At 44.1% G+C, this 22,842-nt stretch overlaps 2 long non-coding RNA genes across 2 annotated transcripts; both read left to right on the forward strand.

Annotated features, from left to right (window-relative positions):
* The first annotated feature begins 2,479 nt into the window (after window positions 1-2,479).
* On the forward strand, window positions 2,480-7,557 carry Gm36195. The gene is made up of 3 exons (XR_384622.4): window positions 2,480-4,404; window positions 5,825-5,887; window positions 6,110-7,557. It is a non-coding gene; the product is annotated as a predicted gene, 36195 (long non-coding RNA).
* Window positions 7,558-19,442: 11,885 nt separating this feature from the next.
* Gm41409 lies at window positions 19,443-22,058 on the forward strand. Its single transcript, XR_875859.2, has 3 exons — window positions 19,443-19,494; window positions 19,941-21,626; window positions 21,841-22,058. It is a non-coding gene; the product is annotated as a predicted gene, 41409 (long non-coding RNA).
* Window positions 22,059-22,842: the final 784 nt, after the last annotated feature.

Below are 22,842 nucleotides of genomic sequence, written 5' to 3' on the forward strand. Positions count from 1 at the left end.
CCAACAATGGTTCAGTAGTAGTTGTGAATGGAAGTCCAAGGATCTAGCAGTTGCTCAGTCCCACACGGCAAGCAGGCAAAAGAGTGAGAGCATCTCCCTTCTTCCAATGTCCTTATATGGTCTCCAGTAGAAGGTGTAGCCCAGATTAAAGGTGTGTTTTACCACACCTTTAATCCCAGATGACCTTGAACTCGGGGATCTCCCTGCCTTAATCTTTTGGAATCCATAGCCACTATGCCTCAAGATCTCCATACCAAGATCCAGATCAGAAACTTCTATCTCCCAGCCTCCAGATTAGGGTCACTGGCGAGCCTTCCAATTCTGGATTGTAGTTCATTCCAAATATAGTCAAGTTGGCAACCAGGAATAGCCACTACAGTGGGCATTGATACGAAAACAATGTGTTTGATTAAAGACAGTATCAACAGTACATTTGTATCATATATTTCAACTATCTTTACATAGCCTGATTACTAGAACTAGAATTTGAAGGCATATTGGCAGTAGCCTTAATTATTAGGAAGTCTAGTTTTCAAAAGTCTACCAATTCCTAAATGGATTTTACTCTGGAATTCTTTCTTGGCTATATTTTTGTTGCATCTTTTAGTGTGAATGAAATATTTGAAATTTAGGTATGGCATCAGCAAAGAAGGTAGTCCAAACAGCAGGGAACTTAAATTCCTGTCCGATTTCCAGCTCCATCCTCTGGACAGCTTCCTTTGCTGTCTCATTTTTTCTGTTTGGGGTGGGGGGCATAGGGGGAGGACAACCATTCTCTTCATCACCTCCATTTAATCATATCCTACATGCCCAGCTTGGTTTCTACGTCTGCACCTTTCTCAAGAATCCCTCTGTAACTCCTGAACTCTAGTCCTTGAAGGTCACGCACAGTTTCTTCTTTGTAAAGATTTCCCATGCATATGCCACTGTTACTTGTTTTTGCTTCATCCCAGTTAAAAATTACACTTTTCACATTCTACATCTTAATCTTGGAAATTCCCTTCTCTCTTCTACCCTGTTCATCCTCATTTTCTCCAAAGATGCCAAGATTCTCTTCAAGTTGTTTCCATCTATGAAGTCCTTTGCAGCTCAAGGTCACACCTTGATTCATTGCTTGACTCAAAACAGAAGTATTAGGGGGAAAGTGGATTTTATTCTACCATCCTCACTGGCTAATAGTTCCACAGAAGGGTGAACTGGAGAGTTGTCCAGAAATACCAACGCCCTGATGTCTTCCTCATGAAATCCTAGATCATTAAGTTGAAATGCTAAACAAAATTGTGAAAGAACCATTCTGAAAACAATTCCTTTGTGAACCACATGTCTTTACCAGGTTTATGTATCACAAATGATGTGTCTTCTTTCACACTTTTGGACTGAAAAAGTGACGACTTTTTTCCAGAGCCCTCATGGTCCCCAAACGAAGCTATGAAGGGCCCCCTGAGCACACCCGGAGCATGAGGAGGGCGGGGCACAGACAATGAGCACAGCTAGGAGGCCACCATACCAAGCAATGACCCCATATACTAGCTGGCCAATGGCTCCAAAGCTCCGTAGGAATGGCCAGGAAGCAAAGCAGCTATGCCCTCCTTTCGGTCACTATGCAAGGCCACCCTAAGCTCCAGCAGTTAACTCTCTCGGGGCTCGCACTAGCACAGACTGGTAAACACTGGCTTCGCTGGCTTCTCTGTAAAAGGGTAAGAGGGGGCTATCTGAAGCCTCTGAAACATTTCTGCCTCCTGTAGAGTGCACACTTAAGTCCTCTTGAAGGAAAGGATGATACCTGTCTCCAGGAAGCCTAGCTGGCAGGGCGATGCGAGGCGAGGCTCTCCCTCAGCCTCTGGCTGGTGGTCATGTAGCACTGGGCCGCTGAGGTAAGAAGACACGGTCTTATTTGGCCACCTCTGCTAAGCGTGTTGGCCGGTTCGAGGAGGAGGGACCAAGAGGAAGGTCAGGAGAAGTTTTCTGCTGTGCCTCTCTCAGGGAAGCAAAGATCAGCGATGCAAAACCCACAAACAAGACCCACTGCATTGTATGTCTAGCTCTATGAGCAAGCCTAGCTTAGCCTCTGTCACTGTCCATAGAGTCCTGTTTAAACCCTTCAAATGTCACATGTTTTCCATGGGTCTCGCCTCAGCATGTAGGTCTGTCTCTGCTGACTTCACACTGTCAATCAACCAGAGTCTTCAGAAGTGGCAAGAAACTGCAGCACACCACCGGAAGCTTTTTTTTTTTTTTTTGGTGCATTTCTCTCTATGGAGTCCTGACAAATGTTGTGCGTTGTTAGCAAAGAATCCATCACGTGTCCTTTCACGTGCTTGTGTTAGTAGAACATCCTTTTTTTTCTTTTTTTTTTCTTTTTTTTTTTTTTTTTTTTTTTGGTTTTTGTTTTGTTTGTTTGTTTTTCGAGACAGGGTTTCTCTGCATAGCCCTGGCTGTCCTGGAACTCACTTTGTAGGCTAGGCTGGTCTCGAACTCAGAAATCTGCCTGCCTCTGCCTCCCAAGTACTGGGATTAAAGGTGTGCGCCACCACGCCTGCAGAACATCCTTTCATTTGCGTCTGCTTCAGCTGCTCATTCCTTCATGAGTCTGCCTGAGCTTCCCACACCTGTGTTCATTTTAACTAAATGTTCCTTCACTTGTTTGACTGGCCCACTTTGTGTCAGGCTCCTTGGGATCCCAGAAAGCTTTCTTCCCAGCAAAACACCATCCAATCAACTTTCCAAAGAACCCTTAAGTTTCCACTTCAATCTATAACTCTGGTTCCAAGGGGATCTGATGCCCTCGATAGGCATCAGGCATGCAAGTGTTATAGAGACATACATGCACTCAAAACACCCATAGACATAAAAGAGAAACCAAAACTTGGTAATTTTTTTTATTTCTTTTTTAAGAGTTGCCTACACACATGTATGTATATCACTTGTGTGCCTGGTGTTGGTGAAGGTCAAAAGAAGGGTTCAGATCCACTGGAATTGGATTTACAGACAGTTGTGAGCTACCCTGTGGTTGGTAACTCAAGAGGCTGTCTGCAAGAGCAGCAAGTGCTCTCAACTGCTGAACCAGTTTAAAGGGATAGGCAAGTCAGAACCTTTTCTGGTCTTCTTTCTTACGGTAAGTAGCATATCTTAAGATCATCGTGACTTTTTTAATGACATGTGCTTCTCTTCTTCCCACTGCCCCATCTTCAGGGCCTTTGGAAGATATTTTCGTTGAATATAAATCAGAGCAGCCCATCCTTCTTGTGCATGTATGTGTCTTGTGTGCATGTGTGTGTGTTATGTGCATGTGTGTATTATGTGCATGTGTACATGCATGTGCATGTATGTGTCACTGTGTAGAGTACTGGAACACTCAGCCATTTACTCAGCCATTTATGTTGATGAGAGGTCAACTTCAGGTGTCTTCCTTTATTGCCCTCTGAGCTGTGTTTCTGAGACGGTGCCACGACTGGCTGTTCTTTCCGTGCTGGGGAAGGAGCTCGGTTCCCACGCTTGCACAGCATACACTTGATTGGATGAGCCACCCACCCTGTTTTTAAGTTTGTATTTATTTTTATTAATTAAATTTTTTCTTTGACAATTCATACATGAATGCTACATTCTGATTACTCTCATCCCCCAGTCTCTTTCTTCTGTCAGCTCTCCTTTTCTCTCTAAGACTCCCTTTCCCTCATTCACATCTTTTTGTTTTAAAACCCGCTGGGTTTAATCAGGCCTGTGTGTGAACATGGAATTGGAACTATATATTGGAGCCTTCAGGGTTTGTTTGGTTTTCTTCCCCAATACACAAGTTTCTCTGTGTAGCCCTGGCTGTCCAGAAATTCACTCTGTAGACCAGGCTGGCCTCAAACCCTCAGAGATCCACCTGCCTCTGCCTCTCAAGTGCTAGGATTAAAGGCATGTGCCACCACACCTGGCTTGGAGCCTTCAGTTTTGATAGAGTCTTACTATCCAGCCCGCACATTCCTTGAATGGATGATCCTCCTGCTAAGCCTTTCAAGTAGATAGAATTATAGGGCTGTGCCACCATACCCAGCAGAACCTAAATTCTCAGAAATTCAAGGCAGTGAAGGGAAGAAGGAATGTGCAGATTAGAAGACTGTCTTTGTTAGGGTTTCTATTGCTACAAAGAAACACAGTGTCCATATGAAAATTGGAGAGGAAAAGGTTTATTTTGCTAACACTCGCACATCATAGTCCATCACTAAGGGAAGTATCGACAGGACCTGGAGGCCATGAAAGGGTGCTGCTTATTGTCTTGTTCTCCATAGCTTGCTCAGTCTGCTTTCTTATAGCATCCAGGACCACAAACCCAAGGGTAATACCACCCACAATGAGATGGACCCTCCGGCATCAATTATCAATCAAGAAAACGAGCACCACTGGCTTGCCCACAGTCTGGTGAGGGCATTTTACCAATTGAGATTATCTTGTCCAAACTGATGTTAGTGTGTTTCAGGTTGTCATAGAACTAGCCAGGGCAAAGACTGAAAGTAGAGCAAGAACAGGGAAGAAAAGCAGAAACCATACAGCTAGGTGAACACTGCGTAGAAAAAGTTAGAGGGAAGAGGCTAATGCCCGTGGAAGTCCCAGTAGTAGCTGTGAGGACAAGTACTGCTCCTCTTTCTAGTGCTTAGTCCCCTTTGTGGACTGGTACAGAGATAAAGTATATTTACGGGCAGACAACAGACACCTGCTAGCCTCTGGACTATTGTAAAGAATGAAGGATGTGTCAAAGTAATTGGCAAGTAGATTAGCAAAACTTTTAATCTATTTAATCTGCTTTCTCTGAATAACTTCCCCTACCCTAGAGAAAAATAGCCAATAGGAGAAATTGTATTCAGTTCCTTAGTTTTTGGAGAGAAAAGCCTGTAGTAGCCTTCCCTAGGGATTTATTACAGTTAACTTTCTTTTTTGAGTTGCACTTTCATTATTTATCCCCTGGCTGGCCTATAACTTGGTCTGTGATATGTAGACCAAGATGGCACCCGACTCAAAGATCTGCCTGACTCTGTCTCCAGAGTGCCCGGATTAAAGGTGTGTGTCACCACACTAGACTTCTACAGTTAATGTTTAATGGGGGACAAGGATGTTGTCTTCAGTAGTATAGCCACTGCTCAGGTGCCCATGCTCCAGTAACCCCGAGGAGGCTCACTCATGGACATCTTAAAGTATCACAGTGAAGCCACTGACAAAGGAATGCAAGGAGAGTCTGGCAGAAAAAGCAGATTAAGAAGATGTGACTGTCGGACCTTGCCAGTGGCCTGAAGTAGGTGGTATACAGAGAGGCAAAGGTGTGCTGAGGAACTGCAGATGTCTTTAGACATCTCATTTATTAGCAATAAGTGCTCTTAACCACTGAGCCAACTCTTTGGCCTGAGGAACAGACTTCTTAACAGCTTTCTTCCTCCTCCTCCTCTTCCTCCTCCTCTTCTCCTCCTCTTCCTCCTCTTCCTCCTCCTCCTCCTCCTCCTTCTTTCTCTCTCTCTCTCTCTCTCTCTCTCTCTCTCTCTCTCTCTCTCTTCCCTCCTTCCCTCCCTCTCTCTCTCTGAAATATTGATGGCCCAATATTCAAGTCTTTTTGTTACTTCCTTCAGTGTCTCATGCTTCCTTTTGGGGGGTACATACTTATTCCTCCTCCTACCTCTAGTCCACCTTCATGAAGTTCTGTGATAAAAGGATAGACATGGTTTCTAGGTTATAATCCATGTCTGGGGAAGGATGCAATGCTCTTTCGAGAAATAAAAGAGTCTGAGTGAAAGCCAGGAGAGTCTGAACCACAAGATGGATCTCAGGTTATTTACTTTGCAATATTTACCAGGATCTACCAGGACAACTGAGAAGAAGTACTCGAGAAGTAACTGAGCCATTCATTATGAGAGGGGTAAGAGACTTCATAAACATTCCTCACTAGTTACTGATAGTAATTTGTTGAACCAAAATATAATGGGCATGTTTTGATACCCAGCTCTGTGGAACTGTGAAAGCAGCTTTGATAACAGTTATGCTTTCTCCGATACTGTACCAGCTGTGTGATTTAGCCTAGGGTAGAGATACATCTGCATCTTAGAACCCTGGAAATAACATCATGATTTCTGTTTCTCAGAACAGTTGAGAGGAAGAGAAGAAATGAAGCAATGTTTGTGGCCACCTCCTTCTCACAAAATATCCAAGGAATTGGGATCTGAGTTGGCCACTAGAGGCATGAGATACCCTAGAGGTTTAATGCAGGCAACCATGGGGGTTTAATGAGAACAATCATTTATTGGGGCAAAAGGGTAGGTGGAAGATTTCATTTCCTATCAGGAAAAAAAAGTTCATTTTCTATTGTATACTAGAGTCCTTGAGTACTTGAATTCCATATCTCTTTATTTTTGCCTAACTTAAAAATAAATATAAGAAAATCAAAAGTCACACACACACACATACACACCCCAACTACTAAGAAACCTCACAGGGAACTGATTCCAAGAGCTGGTATATACTTAACTCTTAATTACAAGCAGACTATTACTGGTACAACCTGAAGAGTGTCAAATCTCTACTGAATAAAACAAGACCTGCCTGTGTTTTATAAATGAGCTCAGGATATTGTGGGAAATGAGAACTCTCCTGTGGTTCTTCTCTACCCACAGCCAGGCCTGATCAAGAGCAGACAAGCAGCAAAGCCCAGACAGTGGCACCTGAGCTCTTGTGAGCTCCATCTCTAGGTGAGCTGTGCTTTCTCCATGTGTTGCCCGCCTTTCTCTGCTGCCCAGGATTCGGATGCCCTGGGATGGGCTCAGAACTATATTAAACCAGATTACTGTAACCTGGGAACCGTGTACCTCCTGGGCTACTTCCTTACTCCTTTCTGCCTTGTCGCTTCTTAAGGCACTCTCATTCATCAGGGGATGTTTTCTGAGAGAATTAATAGTTTTTTTTCCTCATAATATGAGCATAGGTTGTGCTTATGGTGAAAAGTGTCTATGAGTGACTTTCTGAAGCTAAGATTGTGCTCATATATGCTTAGGAGGTAGAAGTTGGGAGGACTTTAAAGTGATAAAATTAGTATAGTATAGCATAGTGTCATGTAGTAAATATGTAAACAGTCATTTAAAGACAATATATGTAACTATGCCATGATTTTATAGTGCTGATGCCACAGGCCTGTTTACCCCAGAATGAAATTGAGAAATACACTGTCCCATTTAGCCTCTGAGCAGGAAGTCTTGTAACTCCTCTCTGATCTTATAGGACCACTGCCTTATGGACTGTTGTTGACTGCAACATTCTTATGCAGTGCGTGACTGCAGCTGCAAGCTGTTAACCCTTCCATGCCTTTCTGACTGCACAGTTGGTAGCCAAGTGGTCTAACTGCTTCTGTAGACACAAGTTCTGGGTCAAAATACGCTCTCTTCTTCAGAGCTTGTTAAAATTTGAAGCTGTGGCTGTGTACTTTTTCCAGGAAGTATGGGAGCTATTCAGAAAGTTCTCCACAACAGCATATTGCAGGAAAACTATGAGGCTGTCCTCTTTCTCTTTTCTCTGTAGACTTTTAATGATCTGTCCTCATGCAAGGTATGAACTCACTTATAAATAGATATTAGCCAGAAAGCTACATTCCACAGACCCTACACAAGAAGGAAGGCTCAAGCAAGGACATTTGAATCTCACTTAGAAGGGGGAATATGACTAAAACAGGCAGATGGAGAGAGAGAGGTGAGTGGGAGAGGGATGGGGAGGGGAATGGAGAGAGTGCTCAGGGTCAGGTGTGGGGAGAGACAGGAAAGATGACCAGAGGACCAGGAGAATGAATAGAAATCTGCAACTGGTGGAGGTGGTGCTAGAGACCTGGGGTGGGGGAAACACCTAGAAATCCATAGGGGTGACCTTAGCCATGACTCACAACACTTCACATCCCCAGATATGAAACCCTGAACAGGCCACCTCCTGTAGCCAGGTGTAGTGGCTATTCCTGGTTGTCAACTTGACAATATTTGGAATGAAATACAATCCGGAATTGGAAGGCTCACCAGTGACCCTTATCTGGAGGCTTGGAGATCCTTATCTGGATCTTGGTTTGAAGATCTTGAGCCATAGTGGCTATGGATTCCAGAAGATTGAATCTCCGAGTTAAGGAACACACCTTTAATCTGGGCTATGCCTTTCATCTGGGATTAAAGGTGTGGTGGAACACACCTTTAATCTGGGCTACACCTTTTGCTGGAGACAATATAAGGACATTGGAAGAAGGGAGTCTAGCTCTTGCTCTTGCTCCTTTGCCTGCTTGCTGCGTGAGACTGAGTAACTGCTAGATCCTTGGACTTCCATTCACAGCTGCGACTGAACAATTGTTGGGAATTCGGCTGCCGACTGTAAGTCATCAATAAATTCCTTTACTATTTAGAGATTATCCATAAGTTCTGTGACTCTAGAGAACCCTGACTAATACGGAAGTTGGTACCAGGAATGGTTCTAGAGTAACAGAAGTACAAGGATGAATCTTTTAAAATACTGGAATTGGCTTGTTGATCCACCAGCACTTTCAAATATTGAAACCTCTCCAGATTCTCTCCCTCCTGGGAGCTCAGAGAATTTTGAAGACCCATGGTTGAAACTATATTCCGAACTTAAAGAAGCTAATGCCCTTGATTTTCTTAATGAATTAGGTGATTCAGTGCACAAAGCTTTCTACAAGATGGGGAAAAAATCGAAAAATGATTTTACTGGCTGGCTGCTCTTAGTATCTGTGGAAAAAATGATGAATGAAAGGAAGGAGTTGTGTGATAAAATCGAAAGGCTCCAGACACAAGTAAACGATCTAAAAGTTGCTAAGTGTGTCCTTGAGGAGAATCTTCTCTCTTGTAGCAATAGAGCTCAAGTTGCAGAAAATCAAACAGAAACTCTCATTGTAAGGTTGGCTGAACTACAGAGAAAATTCAAGTCTCAGCCTCAGAGTGTGTCGACAGTTAAAGTAAGGGCTCTAATTGGCAAAGAATGGGATCCTACAACATGGGACGGGGATGTGTGGGAAGACCATGTTGAAGCTGAGAATTTTGAATCCTCAGATTCTCAAGGGTTTGCCCCACCTGAGGAAGTAGTACCCTCAGCCCCACCTCTTGAAATAATGCCTTCCCCACATGAGGAAATTAATTTTGCAGAGTCTGCTCACGGCCCACCAATAGTTTCTTCTAGACCTGTAACCAGACTCAAAGCAAAACAGGCTCCTAGAGGGGAGGTAGAAAGTATAGTCCATGAGGAAATTCGCTACACTACTAAGGAGCTTAATGAGTTTGCTAATTCATTCAAGCAGAAACCTGGTGAATATGTGTGGGAATGGATTTTAAGGGTGTGGGATAAGGGTGGAAGGAACATAAAACTAGAGCAGGCTGAGTTTATTGACATGGGTCCTCTGAGTAGAGATTCTAGGTTTAAGACGGAAGCTCGCATAGTTAAAAAAGGTGTCAAAAGTTTGTTTGAATGGTTGGCTGAGGTGTTTATCAAAAGATGGCCTACTGGAAATGACTTGGAGATGCCTGATATTCCGTGGCTTAGTGTTGATGAAGGGATTTTAAGACTTAGGGAAATTGCAATGCTAGAGTGGATATATTGTGTAAAGCATAATTGTCCACAATGGGAAGGTCCAGAAGATATGCCTTTCACCAGCTCTATAAGACGCAAATTGGTGAGAGGGGCACCAGCACATTTGAAGGGTTTTGTTCTTTCCCTTTTCCTTGTGCCAGATCTTAGCATTGGAGATGCTTCTGCTCAATTAGATGAATTAAATTCACTGGGTTTAGTTGGATCCCGAGGTAACAAGGGCCAGGTGGCAGCATTGAATCGCCGGAGACAAGGTGATCCTAGTTATTATAATGGACAGCGTAGACAAAAGAATGTTTATAATAACATACCCAGTAATGGTCAGCACAGGAGAGGTGAAATTTATAATGGCATGACTCGCTTGGACCTTTGGTACTGGCTAATCAATCATGGTGTTTCCAGGAATGAAATACATAGGAAGCCTACTGCATATTTGTTTGATCTGTATAAGCAGAAAAATTCTCAAACAAATGAAAGAAAGGCTACATTAGATCGTGGTAAACAGCAATCTCGGCCAGTGAATCAATTTCCAGACTTGAGACAGTTTGCAGATCCGGAACCCCTTGAATGAAGGGGTGGCCAGGTTCCTCTGAGGAAGGATCTTGATAAGACACTCAAAGGTTTTGCTGTTACCCTTTCTCCAGTTCTTCCCCAGAGGGACCTACGGCCTTTTACAAGGGTAACTGTACACTGGGGAAAAGGAAATAATCAGACTTTTCGGGGTCTGCTGGATACTGGTTCTGAGTTGACACTGATCCCAGGGGATCCCAAGAAACATTGTGGCCCTCCAGTTAAAGTAGGGGCTTATGGAGGGCAGGTGATTAATGGAGTTTTGACTGATGTCCGACTCACAGTAGGTCCAGTAGGTCCCCGGACACATCCTGTGGTGATTTCCCCAGTTCCAGAATGTATAATTGGGATAGATATACTCAGAAATTGGCAGAATTCTCATATTGGTTCCCTGAACTGTAGAGTGAGGGCTATTATGGTTGGAAAGGCCAAATGGAAGCCTTTAGAGTTGCCTCTGCCAAAGAAAATAGTGAATCAAAAACAGTATCGTATTCCTGGAGGAATTGCAGAAATTACTGCCACTATCAAGGACTTGAAAGATGCAGGGGTGGTGGTTCCCACCACATCTCCGTTTAACTCTCCTATCTGGCCAGTGCAGAAAACAGATGGATCATGGAGAATGACAGTTGATTACCGAAAACTAAATCCGGTAGTAACTCCAATTGCAGCTGCTGTACCAGATGTAGTTTCCTTACTTGAGCAAATTAACACATCTCCTGGCACCTGGTATGCAGCTATTGATCTGGCAAATGCCTTCTTCTCAGTACCTGTCCATAAGGACCACCAGAAGCAATTTGCTTTCAGTTGGCAAGGCCAACAGTATACCTTCACAGTTTTGCCTCAAGGATATATTAACTCTCCTGCCCTGTGTCATAATTTAGTTAGAAGGGATCTTGATCGTTTGGATCTTCCACAAAATATCACATTGGTGCACTATATTGATGACATTATGCTGATTGGACCAAGTGAGCAGGAAGTAGCAACCACTTTGGACTCATTGGTAACACATATGCGTATCAGAGGATGGGAAATAAATCCAACCAAAATTCAAGGACCATCTACCTCAGTGAAATTCTTAGGAGTCCAGTGGTGTGGGGCATGCAGAGATATTCCTTCTAAGGTGAAAGATAAGTTATTGCACCTGGCCCCTCCTACAACCAAGAAAGAAGCACAACGTTTAGTGGGTCTATTTGGATTCTGGAGACAACACATCCCTCACTTGGGTGTGTTACTTAGGCCTATTTACCAAGTGACTCGGAAAGCTGCTAGCTTTGTGTGGGGCCTGGAACAGGAGAAGGCCCTTCAACAGGTCCAGGCTGCTGTGCAGGCTGCTCTACCACTTGGACCATATGACCCAGCAGATCCGATGGTACTTGAGGTGTCTGTGGCTGATAGAGATGCTGTTTGGAGCCTCTGGCAGGCCCCTGTAGGTGAATCACAGAAAAGGCCTTTGGGATTTTGGAGCAAAGCTCTACCATCATCTGCAGACAACTATTCTCCCTTTGAAAAACAGCTCTTGGCCTGCTATTGGGCCTTAGTGGAAACTGAACGTCTGACAATAGGACACCAAGTCACTATGCGACCTGAACTACCCATCATGAGCTGGGTACTATCAGACCCTGCAAGTCATAAAGTGGGACGTGCACAGCAGCAGTCTATTATCAAATGGAAGTGGTATATACGTGATCGGGCCAGAGCAGGTCCTGAAGGCACAAGCAAGTTACATGAAGAAGTTGCTCAAATGCCTATGGTTTCTACTCCTGTTACAATGCCATCTGCTGCCAAGCATGCACCTATAGCCTCATGGGGTGTTCCCTATGATCAACTGACCGAAGAGGAGAAGACTAGAGCCTGGTTTACTGATGGCTCTGCACGTTATGCAGGCACCACCCAGAAGTGGACAGCTGCAGCATTACAACCCCTTTCTGGGACAACCTTGAAAGACACAGGTGAAGGGAAATCTTCACAGTGGGCAGAACTTCGGGCAGTACACATGGTATTACAGTTTGTTTGCAAGAAGAAATGGCCAGATGTACGATTATTCACTGACTCATGGGCTGTAGCCAATGGATTGGCTGGATGGTCAGGGACTTGGAAAGATCACAATTGGAAAATTGGTGAGAAAGACATCTGGGGAAGAAGTATGTGGATAGATCTCTCCAAATGGGCAAAGGATGTGAAGATATTTGTGTCCCATGTAAATGCTCACCAAAAGGTGACTTCAGCCGAGGAGGAGTTCAATAATCAAGTGGATAAGATGACCCGTTCTGTGGACAGTCAGCCTCTCTCCCCAGCCATCCCTGTCATTGCTCAATGGGCACATGAACAAAGTGGTCATGGTGGTCGAGATGGAGGTTATGCTTGGGCTCAGCAACACGGGCTTCCACTCACCAAGGCTGACCTGGCTACTGCTGCTGCTGATTGCCAGATCTGCCAACAGCAGAAACCAACACTGAGCCCCAGATATGGCACCATTCCTCGAGGTGACCAGCCAGCAACCTGGTGGCAGGTTGACTACATTGGACCACTTCCTTCGTGGAAAGGACAGCGTTTTGTTCTTACTGGAGTAGATACTTATTCTGGTTATGGATTTGCCTTTCCTGCACGTAATGCCTCTGCTAAAACCACCATTCACGGACTGACAGAATGCCTCATCTATCGTCATGGTATTCCACACAGTATTGCTTCTGACCAAGGAACTCGTTTCACAGCCAGAGAAGTACGACAGTGGGCTCACGATCATGGAATTCACTGGTCTTACCACATTCCCCATCATCCTGAAGCAGCTGGGCTGATAGAAAGATGGAATGGCCTTTTGAAGACGCAGTTACAGCGCCAATTAGGTGGTAACAGCTTGGAAGGCTGGGGCAGAGTTCTTCAGAAGGCAGTATATGCTTTGAATCAGCGCTCGATATATGGTACAGTTTCACCCATAGCCAGGATTCATGGGTCCAGGAATCAAGGGGTGGAAAACGGAATAGTTCCACTTACTATCACTCCTAGTGACCCTCTAGGAAAATTTTTGCTTCCTGTCCCCATAACTCTAGGTTCTGCTGGCCTAGAAGTTTTGGCTCCAGAGAGGGGAGTGCTCCTACCAGGAGCTACAACAAACATTCCATTGAACTGGAAGCTCAGACTTCCCCCTGGTCATTTTGGGCTTCTAATGCCCTTAAACCAACAGGCTAAAAAAGGAATAACAGTGTTAGGAGGGGTGATAGATCCAGATTACCATGGGGAAATTGGATTACCTCTTCACAATGGTGGTAAGCAAGATTATGTCTGGAGTGCAGGAGATCCCTTAGGGCGTCTCTTAGTACTACCATGTCCTGTGATTAAAGTCAATGGGAAACTACAACAGCCTAATCCAAGCAGGATGACAAAGGACGCAGACCCATCAGGAATGAAGGTATGGGTCAATCCTCCAGGAAAAGAGCCAAGACCTGCTGAGGTGCTGGCTGAAGGTGAAGGAAATACAGAATGGGTAGTAGAGGAAGGTAGTTATAAATACCAATTAAGGCCACGTAACCAGTTGCAGAAACGAGGATTATAAAGTAATATGAATGCCCATTGTAAATTTACTAATGCGTTTGTGATTGTACGAGGGATAGTTATATCATGTTAGGCGTATTTACAACCTTGTTATTGTTTCATGTGAACATGAGATATTATTTGTGTCAAGTTGACAAGGGGTGGATTGTAGTGGCTATTCCTGGTTGTCAACTTGACAATATTTGGAATGAACTACAATCCGGAATTGGAAGGCTCACCAGTGACCCTTATCTGGAGGCTTGGAGATCCTTATCTGGATCTTGGTTTGAAGATCTTGAGCCATAGTGGCTATGGATTCCAGAAGATTGAATCTCCGAGTTAAGGAACACACCTTTAATCTGGGCTATGCCTTTCATCTGGGATTAAAGGTGTGGTGGAACACACCTTTAATCTGGGCTACACCTTTTGCTGGAGACAATATAAGGACATTGGAAGAAGGGAGTCTAGCTCTTGCTCTTGCTCCTTTGCCTGCTTGCTGCGTGAGACTGAGTAACTGCTAGATCCTTGGACTTCCATTCACAGCTGCGACTGAACAATTGTTGGGAATTCGGCTGCCGACTGTAAGTCATCAATAAATTCCTTTACTATTTAGAGATTATCCATAAGTTCTGTGACTCTAGAGAACCCTGACTAATACACCAGGCATGGACACCAGTGGAGCAATGGGAACACTAACCTACTCACAAAACTTTCAACCCAAAATTTATCCTGTCTACAAGAAATGTAAGGATGGTGATGGAGCAGAGACTGAGGGAATGGCCAAGCAATAACTGGCCAACTTGAGGCCCATCCCATGGGCAAGCACTAATCCCTGACACTATTAATGATACTCTGTTATGCTTGCAGACAGGAGCCAAGCATAACTGTCCTCTGAAAGGTTCCACCCAGCAACTGACTGAAACAGATGTTGAGGCTCACAGATTAACATTGGATGGAGCTTGGGGACTCTTATGGAGGGCTTGGGGGAAGAATTGAGGGCCCTGAAGGGAAAGAGAACTCCACAGGAAGACTAACAACAGAATCAATTAACCTGGACCCTTGGGGGCTCTCAGAGACTGACCAGCAAACAAAGAACATACACAGGCTGGACCAAATCCCCCACATGTGTGGGAGATTTGGTCTTCATGTGGGTCCCCCAACAGCTGGAGCGAGACTGTCCCTAGAGATGTTGCCTATCTGTAGACTACATCCCCCTAGCTGGGCTGCCTTGTCTAGCCTCAGTTGGAGAGGATGCACCTGGCCCTGTGGAGATTTCATGTGCCAGTGTGGAGTGATACCCAAGGGTGACCTCCACTCTCTCAGAGGAGAAGGGGAGGGAAGATGGGGGCAGGGACTGTGTGAGGGGTGACCAGGATGGAGGGAAGCAATCGGGATATAAAGTGAATTTTTAAAAACTAGTGTAATGATGTGTCCTCCTAGCTCACTAAGAGTGAAATCCCCGTGAATCTCCCTTTGGTGGCTGGCTGGTCAGTTCACAACTAGTGAACTAGCTAGTGAGGTGCTAGTGGTGGGGGGTGCACACCCAGACCCTGGAGAGCTTTGTTTAAGTGTACTTGTTGATTTTTCATTCTAAAGCTGTTATCTCTTCCATACTCCTTCACATTTGCTCTTCCTGTGTCTGCTCCATCTTTATAAAGGACACTACCTCTTGATGACTCTGGTTGTCATCCTTATATGGCCTTTGCTTTCACCCTGCCATCCTCCATCAATCATAGCCAACTGAATGATATGTTCTTGACTGCCTTCAGAATGCAGCTTCAGAATCCCGCCACGTCTTAGCCTCTTGCACTATGAACATTTTGGCCGACATCAGCAATTCCTGGAGCCAGGTACATTTCTGGATGGCACTCACAACTCCATTCTTGCCCTATTGTACCCTTTAATATTTTAACTGTACCATATTATCCACTGATATTTTTAAATCCTGTGATGGCTTTTCATATTCAAGATGAACTGCCAGCCCTTTGCCACAGCCTTCGCACCCTGCACAAGCCAGTCCCCCTCTGTTCCTTTTGGCCTTGCTGTTTCTTCATCCTCCTGTCCTGTCTCTTCGTGCACTCGATCTGCTCATTGCCACCCTCCTGTAGCCTCTACTCAGCTCTCTAGGATCCTGGTTTCTCACTTTCAAACTCTTAAATTCTGCGGAGTTCAGAGCAACACTCAAAGGGAAGAATGCAACCATATCTGTTTATCAATTGACAATTCATAGAAACAGATGAGCTTGGGGATTGGTAGACACTGTTCTTATTTACAATGGGGAAACTATTTCTGGGAGCATACTTGCAAAGTTGTCCCTCCTCTAATGAGAGAATCCACATATTCAATATTTTAGAGATGTTTATAGACAAAACTGAGAAATTTCCCCTGGCTCTCTTACTCCCTGTGCCTACTCAGCAAACATGGCTGTTGTGGCACTAACATGCACCAAAGACTAGAGAATGGCCCCTTAGCTCTTATTGCCCAGTCCCAGGTGAACTTTTCAGTTATTTAGGGCTCCCTGAGCTTCACCTTATCTTTTCTCAGACCCACTCTGCTCAGCAGGAACCCTTAGATGTCTGAGCAAGTCAGTTTGCTGGGGCAAAATACCTGATAGAAAGTAGGGAGAAGGACTGGCAAGATGGCTCAGTGGTTAAGACCACCGACTGCTCTTCCAAAGGTCCCGAGTTCAAATCTCAGCAACCACATGGTGGCTCACAACCATCCATAACGAAATCTGATGCCCTCTTCTGGAGTATCTGAGGACAGCTACAGTGTACTTACATATAATAAATAAATTTTTTTAAAAAAGTAGGGAGAAGGGACTTACTTGAGTTTACAGTTTCAAATTTTCATTTATGAAGGGGGGAGGGGTTGGGGATGGTGGGGGAGGGGCAATGTGGCATAGCGAAATGGGTCATGTCAGGATGACTAGGAAACTAAGAAAATACCTGTGGTTGATGGTAGAGTGGTTTGAATTGTTTGGCCCATAGGGGGTACTGTTAAGAGTTATGGCCATGTGGGAGAAAATACGTGGGGTGAGCTTTGGAGGTCTCCTCCTATGCTCAGGCTCCAACCATTGCAAAAGAGGGCTTCCTCCTAGCTGCCTGAGGGTGACTGTCTCTCCACCTTGCCTTTGAATCAAGATGCAGAACTCTCAGCTCTTTCTCCAACACTATTTCTGCCTGCATGCTGCCATGCTTCTCCTCATAAAGATAATGGACTAAACCTCTGAAACTGTAAGCCAGCCCCAATTAAATGTTTGCCTTCATAAAAGTTGTCTTGGTCACCATGTTTCTTCACAGCAATGAAACCCTAACTAAGACAGAAGGCCTTCTCCTTATCATTGTATTCCATCCCAGCACTTGGCCTCAGGGATGATAGCACTCACATTCAGGACAAATCTTCTCCCGATTAATTAATCCTCCCTGGATTTGTCTGGACAGGCTCAGCCTTATGCTTCTTCTCCTAGCAATGTCATAGTCTGACCAAATTAACAAGATTAATCATTAAATCTGGTGTGGTGGGTAGTGCATGATGCAATCTCAAGGGAGTTAGTTATCAGCCTGGTTAGGATCAGCCTGGTTGGGCTTCATAGTGAGTACAAGGCCAGTCAGAGCTACATAGTAAGACCCCATCATCAATGATGATGATGATGACGACGACAGTGGCGGTGGCTATGGCTGTGACAGCGATGACAATGATGACAACAATAGTAATAGAGAAAAAGAGGACAGGGGTATGATTCAGTCAGGCAAGTACAAGGACCTGAGTCTGATCCCACAGAAACCACCTAAGAACTCAAGTTGGGCATCATGTGTTTGTGATTTCAGAGCTGGGGAAGCAGAGAAAGGAGGATGCTTGGGCTTTCTGCTCAGCCAGCCTAGCCTACTTGGTGAACTCCTGGCTAGTAAAAAAAACTGTCTCAAAAAACATTAAAAAGCCGGGCGTGGTGCCGCACACCTTTAAAATCCCAGCACTCGGGAGGCAGAGGCAGGCAGATTTCTGAGTTCGAGGCCAGCCTGATCTACAAAGTGAGTTCCAAGACAGCCAGGGCTATAAAGAGAAACCCTGTCTTGAAAAACAAAAACAAAAAAAAATTAAATAAATAAGTGGAGATGGTCCTAGTTAGGGTTACTGTTGGTGCAATGAGATACCATGGCCCAAAGCAAGCTGGGGAGGAAGGGTTTGCTTGGCTTACACTTCCACAGTGCCATTTTCACCGAAAGAAGTCAGGACGGAAACTCAAGCCAGACAGGAACCTGGAGACAGGAGCTGATGCAGAAGCCATGGAGGGATGCTGCTTACTGGCTTGCTCAGATTGCCTGCTTACAGAACCCAGGACCATCAGGCCAAGTGTGGTACCACCCACAATGGGATAGGCTCTCCACAATCAATCACTATTTTAAAAAGGTCCTATAGGCTTGCCTGCAGTCTGATCTCAGTGAAGCATTTTTCTCAGTTGAGGCTCCCTCCTTTTGATGACTCTAGCTTGTGTCAAGTTAAATGTCACATAAAATGAGCCATCGTGGTGGTGTCTCCTCAAAAACAACCCAGGTGGTTCTCTGATCTCCATGTGCACTTGTACACACATTATCACAGCATGTTACTGTAGATATTCATCCATGGACAACTAAACTTGGCTCAAGAAATCAGACACTTCCCACGCTATGAACTGATTCCCTCCTCCTGCTTTTCTGTTAGTTCCTATAAAGCTTGGCCTACTACACAGTTCTTATGTCCAGTCAGTGATGGCAAGCACGGAGATGAAGTCCATTCAGTTTAGAACTTGTTGATATTTGCAAACTATCCAAGGAAAAATGGGAGTTGTTGGGTCCCATTTGAGGCTCTCCTCTCCAATGATGTAATGCAGGAAAACTGCAAGTCTGTCATCTTTATAGGAGAGGATCTTCTTTCTTTTGCAGAGTTCAGTGACCTGTCTGGGTCACAACCACCTGTAATGGATTTGATGCACTCTTCTGGTGTGCCTGAAGATAGCTGCAGTGTACTTATATACACAAAATAAGTAAATAATTTTTAAAGATAAAAAATATTATAATCATCGGGGGGAGTATGCATGTATAAGTGAGGGTTCTCTTGGAGTCCAGAAAAAGGTGTTGGATCTTCTGGAGCTGGAGTTACAGGTGATAGGGAGTTGCCTGATGCAGGAGGTGAGCGTGTATTCTATCCGAGAGCAGCAAGTTCTCTATCGCTATACTATCTCTCCAGCCCTGCTCCATTACTTAAATTAAGAATATAATGTATTGCCAGGCGTGGTGGCGCACGCCTTTAATCCCAGCACTTGGGAGGCAGAGGCAGGCAGATTTCTGAGTTCAAGGCCAGCTTGGTCTACAAAGTGAGTGCCAGGACAGCCAGAGCTACACACAGAGAAACCCTGTCTCGAAAAACCAAAAAAAAAAAAAAAAAAAAAAAAAGAATATTTATGCCGGACAGTAGTGGTACATGCCTTTAATTCCAACACTCAGGGGGTAGAGACAAGAGGATCTCTGTGAGTTCAAAACCAGACATGTCTACAGAGAGAGTTCCAGGACAGCTAAAGCTACACAGAGAAACCCTGGCTTGAAAAAACTCTAAAGACAAACAAACAAAGAATATAATTTATATTCCTTTCTGGGGCACAAGGATCTCTAGTGGTATGGCCTCTCCTTTATTCATGCCCATATTCAGTCTTCTTTAGTCACATTGTTATCTGTATTCCCTAATCCTAAAGTGATTTTCTATTTGGAGCAAGGAAAAGAGCCATGGGTTCAGGCTTCTCAGACTTCAAAGACAGACCCATAGATTCTCCTGCAGGTAATCAGACAAGAGTGGGCAAAGGGGCATGCCTTGATGTGAACCTTTACAGGGACTTAACCTTTTAATATTTTGCTCCTCTATTTTATTTTATTTTAGTGTGTGTGTATCTTGGTTTCATGATTTTAATCATTTAAAATTATTGAATTTTGATTTCTACTCCTGTATGTTCCTTTTCCTAGGTGAGTCCTGTGCTTATTCATTCCTAAAAAGCTAAATCGAGAAAAAACAAAAACAAAAAAACCTGAAAGCCATCAGCCTGTTCCTCTTTCTGACCTAGACATACAAGCACTGAGTGCAGTGTTTAAAAAAAAAAAGCCCAAGTGCCAGGCAGTGGTGACGCACGCCTTTAATCCCAGCACTTGGGAAGCAGAGGCAGGCAGATTTCTGAGTTCGAGGCCAGCCTGGTCTACAGAGTGAGTTCCAGGACAGCCAGGGCTACACAGAGAAATACTGTCTTGAAAAACAAAACAAAAACAAAAACAGCCCAAATGGAAGTTTCTCAGAAAGTAATAGTCAAAGTCTTAGCAAAGCACGCAGGGTGGGGAAACAGCAATGAGACTGTCCACTTAAAAAAAGGAAAAAATTATCAACATGGAAACAAGTGCTGCTGAGACTTCTGGATCTACACAAGAGAGTACCCATTTAAATGCCAGAAATGTGGGGGAAAGCTCGGACCTTATTAACCACCAAAGAACTCACAGCAAAGAGGAACCTTTTAAGTGTCAGCAGTGTGGTAAGAGGTTCCAATGGAGTTTCGATCTTAATAAGCACCTAACCACACACCAAGGTAATAACAACAGCTAAGTGTTCATGGCATGGGAAAAGCTTCAGTCAGAATACAAATCCTCACACACAGCACAGGACTCGGGAGAGAGAGGGCTTTTCCCTGTTATGAGTTCAGGAAAACAGCCAGAATTCCCACCTTGTTAAACATCAGAGAGCACACACAGGTGAGCAGCCTTAGACATGCAATATGTGCAAGAGAAGCTTTTGCAGATGGTCATGCCCTCTCAGACTCCAGAAATACCACCAAGAAAGAGAAACGTGTTGGTATCCTCTGAAGAAATTCACCCAATAGAGCTTGGATCTGAAGTTGAGAAATTCTAAATTATGAGGCACGAAGAACATTTCATCAGATATTTTGGAAATGAAAACACGCTCCACAGAGAGTAATCAGGGTTTGCTCTGCAGGGAAACTCTGTTACTTGTGCTAGCTGCCATTTTTAGTTAGACATCTCAGAAATGCTTAGCAAGAGTTTTAAGAGCATTCTAAATAAGGGAAAGAGCAATTTGGAGATTGTATCTAGGAAATACTTATTTCAATTTTGTATATCAAATGCACCCAATCTGTAGTCTTTAGTCACAGTACTAAGTATTAGTTTTGGAACATACAGACTAGAAGCATTTGGAGCATAGACTTCTAAGAAAAAAAGTATTAACATGTATTTATGTTTTTGTGGAAACCATGGTAATGAATCATAGCAATGAATTTAATGTCAATGTTTCACTGTGAAATTAATTCTCAGATCAATTATTAATTTGTATGATAAAGCCTCACTCTGTATCCCAATTTGGCCTTGAACTCACCAGCCTCCTGCCTCAGCCACCCAGGTACTGGAATAGGTGTGCACCATAACTAATTTGGAACATTTATATTTAAACATTATGTGACCCTAAGGAGTGGGGTCAAAGGAGGAGTTTAACCGTGCTGTTTGCTGGCCTTGTTTATCCATGATAATGCTGATGTGTGTGTGTGTGTGTGTGTGTGTGTGTGTGTGTGTGTGTGTGTTTCACCTACTGCCACAAAACAGTTCTCTGTGAGTACCACCTGGGGTGATGCTGATCCAATTCATCCTTCTTGATAATTACAAGGAATCAAAGGAATTGAGTAAAATTGGATCCAATGTCACCTGGCAATAAAGTGTTGGTCCAATGTTCACAACAGCTTAGTGGGCAAAGGTATCAGCAGCACACAGATTCACAGGAGAAGCCTCAGATCTCCTGACTAGATATCGTTGACAGATAACTGGAAGCTGTGGATCCATCCTTTAGAAGATGACATGAAGACTTCTCCGTCAAAGACTGATTCAGAAGGATTCCCTTCTCCAAGGTCAATACAACCAGTTCTGGTTAGTATATTTAAAAAACAAAAAACATTGAGTATGTGTGTGTGTGCCCTTCCTATCCTGCCACCCTAAGACACAGTGCACAAGTAGAGAAAAAAAAAAAAAGAACAACAGGGGTGTAGGATTGTGTGTGTGTGTTCTCCTTCTACCATGTAGGTCCAGAGGTTTTCAGGCTTGGCAGAAACTGCCTAAATCTTTCCTGCCCTTCCCACCTTAGGACTACAAGGACTACAAATGTGCATGAGATGCCACTCCCAGTCTCTGTGGTGCTGAGAATGGACCCACGCCCCTGTGCAGGCTCAGCAGGGGCTCTACCAGCTGAACCGCTCCTGAACCGTCTTCCTGTGTCTTTTAATTTCTTAATAGCTTACTTAAGTGTGGAATAATTTTTTTTGTCTGAATGTAGCAGTAGATCTATTCACTTCTTTGAGAATATGTTGGTTGTTTCTAAGTTTTGGCAGTTTATCATTGGTTAACCTTTAACTGCATTAAGGGGCAGACTTAAGGACTGGAGACATTGTGTGAGCTTTTCTAAACAGATGACTATCTCTTGGTGGGTAAACTTAAGGACTGGAGACATTGTGTGAGCTTTCCTATACAATCAGAGAACTATCTCTTAGTACACCTTGCAGTGAGGCAAATTCTAGGTAAAGAACACATTTACTTAACTTTTTACAACAGTGGTCATTTTGAGCTACCACAAATCTTACAGCGCCAGATCCCCTTACAGATGGTTGTGAGCCACCATGTGGTTGTTGAAACTTGAACTCAGGACCTTTGGAAGAACAGCCAGTGCTCTTAACTAATGAGCCACCTCTCCAGCCCCAGCATGTTTTCTTAATCTGTGCCTTGTATTCTCATTGTCTGGACCTTTTTTTTTTTTTTTCCAGAGCATTTTTAAAAATGCAAAACCTTTTTGAGCATGAACACTATGTTCATATCATGGCTTCTAGCATTCGTATTGTTATATGTGCATGCAGCCTACTGAGTTGATTCTCTGCTGCTTCACAGCTGGGGAGGACTATCGGTTGCTTGTCTTTCCTGGCAGCTCTCATAGCACCTTCAGGTGCTATGAGAGCCTGGTCCCTGGTCCCTAGTCAGGTCCAGCTCAGTTCCTCCTAGTCCTGTATCTAAAGTCTCTGGTGTCTTCAGCAATATTTCGTACCTTTAGCTTCTAGGAGGCAGCCAAGGGCATTCATTGGCAGGAACCTGTATTGTT

The sequence above is a fragment of the Mus musculus genome, chromosome 16 (assembly GCF_000001635.26).
Source record: "Mus musculus strain C57BL/6J chromosome 16, GRCm38.p6 C57BL/6J".
NCBI classification, from domain to species: Eukaryota; Metazoa; Chordata; class Mammalia; order Rodentia; family Muridae; genus Mus; species Mus musculus.